Below are 7,515 nucleotides of genomic sequence, written 5' to 3' on the forward strand. Positions count from 1 at the left end.
CTGCGGATGGCTCGTCAAAAAACTCGAGAAAAACATACACAGAGACAACCAGGTCCTGTGGGGGAATAGGAACAGCAGGGCCACTCCTCACGTGGGGAGCACTTGGCCACCCTCTCTCCAGGAGGGTGCCATGGCCACCCTCCCTGGTGGGGAGAGCGCACCGTTCCCCCTCTGGAGAGGCTTTTTATTGGTTTTGTTTGCATATGAATTCAGGTAAAAGCTCATTACTCATTACAAGGAAGTAAGGATCAAACAATAGACAACAAGGAAGTCTGAGGGCCTATTTTGAGTCAGGGTCAAAGAACTGTAAAACTTTAAGGAACAAACTAACTTCCTCCTTGGACCCTTCTCATTCAACTGAGAGCATTCTGAACAAAGCAGGTTTCACAGGATTTTACATATTCTTTCTTAGGCCTGATCACCCGGGGAACCTGCCCTTTTCAGCACAGAGCTGCACCACCCTGTCATTGTTTCAGGCTTAGGTGGAGCAAAGGAACTAAGGCAACCAAGCGATAAGGAGATTTTCTCCCAAGATGATGAGGACTCAGGCTATGTCGAAGCCGAGGAGCGAGGGTCCATCACCCCCTTTTGCTGTAGCCCCCAAAATCCTTCTTTTGGGGGCCTCCCACGTGATCGTGCCTGTCTTAGATCGTTCCCCCCTTGGGGAATCTTACCCGTCTTTGGCTAACTGACCAAGCTTTGGGGTTCAGTTATGAATGAAGCAGCAGAAGCAGCATCCCTGCCAGGGAGATAAGCTTTTGTCTCCTTGCTGGCTTACGGTTCCAAGGGCATTCCCTTAGCCTTAGCCTAGGCGGGGGTTACAACTTCTGATACCAGGCAGAGCGGTTCCCAACAGTAAGGTTAGTACCATTTAACATTCAACAATAAGATTTTTTGAAGGACTGAAAGACAGCAGACTTCAGTGTAGGGAGACTTCCTGGAGGAGATGGAAATCCCTTCTCTTCTTGAATGTGAGGGAGAATAAGATGGAGCAAGTCTATGGGAAGGGCATTCCGGGAACATGCAAGAGCATGACAAAAAAGTGTCCATATGATGAAGAGTTTGGTTGGATTCCCTAAGCAGATATCAGGAATTTTAAAGAAATTTTCTTATTATTTTAGCTATTAATCGATTTTAAAAGTATACGGTATAAATTTGACAGTATGTTCATAACAGGAAAGCTGTTGCCACAATCCAGATAATAGTTATATCCATTAATCCCCAAATTTCCCTTGTGCCCCTTTGTAATCTGAATTCCTCCCTCTGGCCCCTCCCCACTCAGACACCCAGTGGTCTGCCTTCTGTCACTACAGATGAGTTTGTATTTCTTAGAATATTAACACATTTAAAATGTTTTATTTTAAAATACTCTCAAACTTAATTGAAAAATTGCAAGACTAACACAAGAATTTCCATACATTCTTCATCAAGATTCTCCAATTGTTAACATTGTACTGTCTTCATCCTATCTTTTTATCTATATATGTGTACATATTATCATTATTATTTTTCTGAACCAGTTGAGAACAATGCCCCATTACATTTTATTACTTCAGTGTGATCTCCTTAAAACATGAACACACATAGCCAGAGTGAAACCCTCAAGATCTGGACATGAATCTTGCTGTGATACTGCCATCTCATCCACACAATACAATCGACTTCCATAACATCCCTCATTATTTCGGAATCCAACCCAGGATGCTGTGTTGTATTTAGTCATCGTGTCTTTGCTAGTCTCTCTCAGCCTGGAACATTTCCTCATTCTTCCCTTGTTTTTACAACTTTGACATTTTTAAAAGGGAACAGGCTAATTACTGTGTAGAATGTCCTTCACCTTGGGTTTCTGATGTTTTCTCATTGTTAGATTTAGGTGATGTGTTTTTGGCAGAATTTCATGGAAGTTATGCTGTTTTGTCAGTATCAGGAGTAATTTAATGCTGATTTATCCTGTTACTGATAACATCACATTTTGTCACTTAATCAAGGTGGCATTGCTAAATTTGTCCATTTCAACCTTAATTAGTAAGGATTTTGTTTTTATTAATTAATAAGCAGGTAAATATTTGGGGGAACTATTTTGAGACTGTCTCTATATCCTTTTCTAATGTTCACTTACTAGTTTTAGCATCTAATGATGATTCTATATAAATTAGTTGTTACTATTATGGTTGCCAAGTAATGGTTTTCTAATTTCATCATTCTTCATCTATTAGTTGGCATTTTACTAAAAGGTAAAGCTTTCTCTTCTCCCTCATATTTATTTATGCATGTATTCATATTAGTATAAACTCACAAATTTTGATTTTTTTCAATTGGTTGTAACAAGTTAGTCTCATTATTTATTTTGATGCTCAAATCATCCCAGATTTGGTCAGTGGGAGCCCCTTTAAGCTGACTTCTGTTCCCTTTGGAACAGTTCTTATAGTTCTCTGAGTGCTTCTTTATTTTCGGGCACAGCAAAAGTCCCAGACTCATCTTGTTCTTTTCCTACCCTGGCTCTGGAATCAGACATTTCTCCAAGAAACCAGAAGCTGAGATTTGGATCCTGGGATGCTCTTTGGAACTGGGGTGTTATTGCTTCTAAGCCCTCCTGGTGCACACAACTAGGAAATATAACACACCTATACATTTTTATCTATATCTCTCTATTACCCACCCATCTGTCTATCATCTATCTATCTATCTATCTATCTATCTATCTATCTATCTATCTATATCTACTGGTACTTCCAATTCTAATCCAATACCACAGTTTTTCCTTCCCATATTTGTAATGTCTTTCTCCAATAGTGGAAAATAGTGCTCCTACCATCTTCCATATATTTACTTACTTGCTTAGTACTCTTGCATCAAACCAATCTCTCAGTTATACCAGGCTGTCCCCAGTCCTAGTGCTACTAGGTGTACTGTTTGAGTCACCCAACTCAGAAAAAAGTGAAGGTAAAAGAGAAAATTATTTGCAGGTTTCTTTCCTCATTCTCTACATGTACATTATTATTTTCTCTGCTAAACATTGCTCAAATCTGCCTGTCCTTTCCAGCTCCACTTCCTGAGTTCAAGCTGTTAACAGGTGCTATGCTCCTGGCTTTGCTATGACAGTTTTTATCCTTTGCTATATTCTTAATAGATGCTTACTGAACTGAGACTTTTTTTGGTGTAGGAAGAGTAGGGAGAATGATGTGGTAAAGAAGAAATTAGGGGTGTTGTAGAATGCTTTAGTGATCTGTTACATTATGTTTTTAAGTACAAAAGCACCCTGAAACATAATGGCTTAAAACAACAACTGTTTATTATTTCATATGATTCTGTGGGTAGACTGGGCAGTTCTGCTTCATGTGGCATCTTCTGGGCACTAGGTGGTTCAGAGATTTGAACGGTCTCATTCCTGTGGTTGGACGCTGGTGCTGGTCACTGGAGCTCAGCTGGTGCTGTCAGCCAGGGGCCTTGGACTTCTTCAGTGTGGGCCTCTTTGTACTTGAGCTTCCTCGAAGCAGGGGCCTGGGTTTCAACCAGGAGCCTTCTTCTTGGAATCAAGAGGACAAGTCCCACATGCAAGCTTATCAAGAATGTATAGCATCATGCCTGCTAATGTCCCAATTGCCAAAGCCAGTCACATGCCTAAACCCGCTGTCAACATGAAAGGGGACTCCACAAGGGCGTCATACTGAGAGGTGTGGTTTATCAGGAAAAAATAAAAGCAACAGTTTACTATTAGGGGACTGTAGATCCTTTTACGTATCAATAAAAGGCATTAAATTGCAAAGGAGGATTTTAAATGTGAGAAAATAATGAAAAAGGAACTCAGTGCAGCTATCTTGAAAAGAGAATTATCTTGGGTCAAATATAATGGATTCTCTCCAAATACAATGACTGGGCCCCAGGTCTGACACTCTTTCAATAGACTCAATTTATGATGCAGCAATTTGAGCCACAAAGTGTAATATATTTAATATATTTAGAATGATGAGGGGTGCTGGATGGAGGGGAGCAAAGGGTGAAAAATCAAGACAACTGTAATAACATAATCAATACAATATAATTAAAAAAATAAAATGAGTTATCCAATCCAGTATTTAATAATACTGGATAGTGATAGACCTCTTATTTCAAATAGATTGTTATAATAAAAAAAACCACAAACAAAGCAAACTACTCATGGTCATTTTATTTAATTAAAGTTGGTGTATTTTGGGTTCTCTATTTTCATTTATTCTTAACAATTTTAATAATAAAAAGTGAATAATATATATTCAAAAACCATTTTATAAAATAAGACTCACAAGAGAAACATATGAGGAAAGGTTTAAAACTTTGCTCACTCCATTCTCTCTCACAGCTGTCTCCTGATACCCCTTCTGCTGGCATCTCTTAGATGCCTCTGAGGATTTCAGGGCAAATGAAGATCATATTTTGAAAACTGTTGACTATGTTGACTAGAAGATGCCCAAGAAGATACCAGGCATGTAATTTCGGTATGGTCCAGGTAATATTGATTGAAAACACTAAGTAGAATCAATGGTCTGTGATGGGTACTGTCATATAAGAGGTGACCAGGGAAATGGGCTGATTAAGTATATGGTTCTTTGAATTGGTATATGCAGTAACTGGTGTCTCAGACCACACCATGTTAGTTTTCTGGGGCTGCTTGTAAGCCACCAATTGGGGCTTACAACAGAACTTTAACAGTTCTGGAGGCCAGAAGTCTGGGATCGAAGTGTTGGCAGGGTTTGTTCCTTCTAGGGGCTCTGTGAGAGAATTTCATTCTCCTCGTTTCTGTTTGCTGACCACCCTTTGCTTTCCTTGGCTTATAGATGCACCACTCCAACTCTGTCTCTTTTGTCACAGAATACTCTCCCTGTGTGTCTGTGTCTCTCTCCTTATAAGCACACCAGTCGTACTGGATCGGCGGCCCACCCTACTCCAGTGTGACCTTTTCTTAACTTGATTATTTGCAAAGACCCTATTTCCAAATAGAGTCACAGTCAGAATATCACCAGAAAGGGACTGGAACCAAGGTGGGTCTGCCGGGCACGGTTTGGAATGTGTGGGTTCTTGAACTGGTGCAGGAAAGATATCACAACACTAGTCCAGGTGATTTTTAGAGTATGTTTATTTAATGAAACAAAGGAAGGGCTTAAAATAGAAAAAGCAAGATCACAGCAACAGGAGAGAGCGTAGGCGGAGTTGCTTCGGCCCTTTGGAAACATGAGGAAGAGCTGAGCTTAGGTGAGGCTGCCTTGGCCCTTCAGGAAAAAAACACAGAGGCAGAAAAAGTGAGCCAGCTGGGCTGCATGGACTCAGGAAACAAGTGACAGGGGCAAAAGGAGGGCCCTTGGAGACAGGTTCAGGGGGCTAGCCTGGGACGAACTGCCACTGCTCACCGTTCCCCTGGTGACAAATGTCCTGAGAACCCTTAGAGCTTAGGAGAAAGAAAGCAAAGACACAAGGCGGAGGAAAGAAGGGGGAAAGTGTGGGCATACTCCAGGGAAAGCACGCGCTGGGTCCTTTGTCTTAAGACTTTTTATCTATTTTCTAATGGTGGAAATTTTAGGGGATGTCTCCAGGGAGGATCTCAAAAGAATACTCTTCAGCTTCGCATGTGTATCCCTTAATATGCTGATGCATCAAAATGGGCTTGTGGAGGGATCAGTGCCATTCACTGGTCAGTGTCCCCTTCCAAGAATGTCAGGGGAGAGGGACCAAGATGGGCCAAGGTGGGTCTGCCCTCCCACAGTCTGGAACGTGTACACTATTTTCACTTAAATGTCCTTGGTTAGGGAAAATGAGACCTTGCAATTTATTATCTGGTCATAAATTGCTTGGCCATTTAACTATCTGTCTCACTTTCCCCATTCTGCTTGCCAAGGAATTTTCTTAGCTTCTCACTGTCTTGCCTCAACAGGTTCCAGGTGGCCATGGAGTTTGGGAGGACACTGTTTCACTCAGCACATGTACCCGTCACGGAAGACAATGGAGTGTTCATTCGCTTGGGGTGCCTCCCTCTCTCACCTCACGATCAGGCCACCCTGGTCACTGAACACGTCGTGGCCCTGACCGTCCCTTCCTACCTTCTCACACAGAAGGGAGTGCTTTCCAACGTAGTGTTTGAGAATCATTTCCAATGATTTAGTAAAAGAAATTTCTTTTAAGTGATTGTTTAATTAGAATGGAAGTCCCACTGAAGTTTAGCTATGAATGTTTGAGTAGTGTCAGTAAGATAGTGGTTAGACATAGCTTTAGGGACTGTAGCAACCTTCAGCTGGGATGGGACAATCTTTCCAGGGGTGTCAAACTCATTTTTTTCCGGGGGCCACATCAGCCTTGCGGTTGCCTTCAAAGGGCCAAATGTAACTTTAGGACTGTGTAAATGTAACTACTCCTTAACAGTTAAGTGAGAGTTCAGTGCTGCTGCCGGGTAGAAATAAGGTGCCGGGCCAAGTAAAACAAGGTGGAGGGCCGGATTTGGCCCTCGGGCCTTGTGTTTGCCACCTGTGCTTTAGGTGTTGGATAAGTTAACATTCTTAAGCAATTTGTTTAGAGACTACGACTGAATATATTTACAACCTACTCCATCAGCCAGCATACCCCAGAGTGCTGAAGTCACAGAGTTCTTGAAGAATTGCACTCAGCATGGATTCTCCCTTGGCCCTGGAGGTCATCCTTGACCTTAAAACACGGGTCCATCTGAATCCCCTAAGGGTATTTCGTCTCCTGCAGGTACTTTTCACAATCCAGACAGTGGCTTTTAGTCAGTCAGGCTGCTGCTTTAAGAGGCAGAAATCTGTTACTGCCTAGCGGCTTTCTGAAAAGGTACTGCTGTGAGGACAAGGCAGGAGGATCTGGGGGCAAGGTGAAGTTCACGGAAGATGGCAGCTCTGCATCCTCTATGCACCTCCAACCTGGCTGTGGCCCAGGAGCCACTGAGTGTTATATGCTACCAAGAACACAGGAAATGGGGGTGGGTAACTTCTGATTTTTGACTGAGCATGTGGAAAGTCATGCTGCAAGGATCAAAAGTAGAGAATTTTTCTAAGCCATTTGAGAACTGCATTCCCAAGGCATTCGCTAAATGGATTCCAGCAGCAGCAGTCCCCAGAAAAATCCAGAGAAGCATTAGTCTGTGCAATGTTAACACCTGTCCTGTGCACACTATCCTAAAGAAGGCTCCAGGCAAGTGGCTCCCCACCAAGGGCACTGAGCTGTAGGGAGAGGAAGAGCTGTAGGGAGAGGCAGGGCCGAGAGCCCAGCCGAGAGCCCCGCTTTGTGCACTGCTTGCTTACCTAGACTCCTGCTGTTTCCTGCCTGAAGGAAGACTTGTGGTCTCCCTGGGGCTCTAGGAAGCTTTGGATGGGACTGGCTCAACTTAATTCTTGTTCATCATTGAGTTATTGCTAGATTTATTCACTTCACCACTTTTTTTCTTTTCTTTCTTCCTTCCTTCCTTCCTTCCTTCCTTCCTTCCTTCCTTCCTTCCTTCCTTCCTTCCTTCCTTCCTTCCTTCCTTCCTTCCTT

Source organism: Phyllostomus hastatus, unplaced genomic scaffold (genome assembly GCF_019186645.2).
Source record: "Phyllostomus hastatus isolate PE091 unplaced genomic scaffold, TTU_PhHast_1.1 phas_scaffold_93, whole genome shotgun sequence".
Classification (NCBI taxonomy): Eukaryota; Metazoa; Chordata; class Mammalia; order Chiroptera; family Phyllostomidae; genus Phyllostomus; species Phyllostomus hastatus.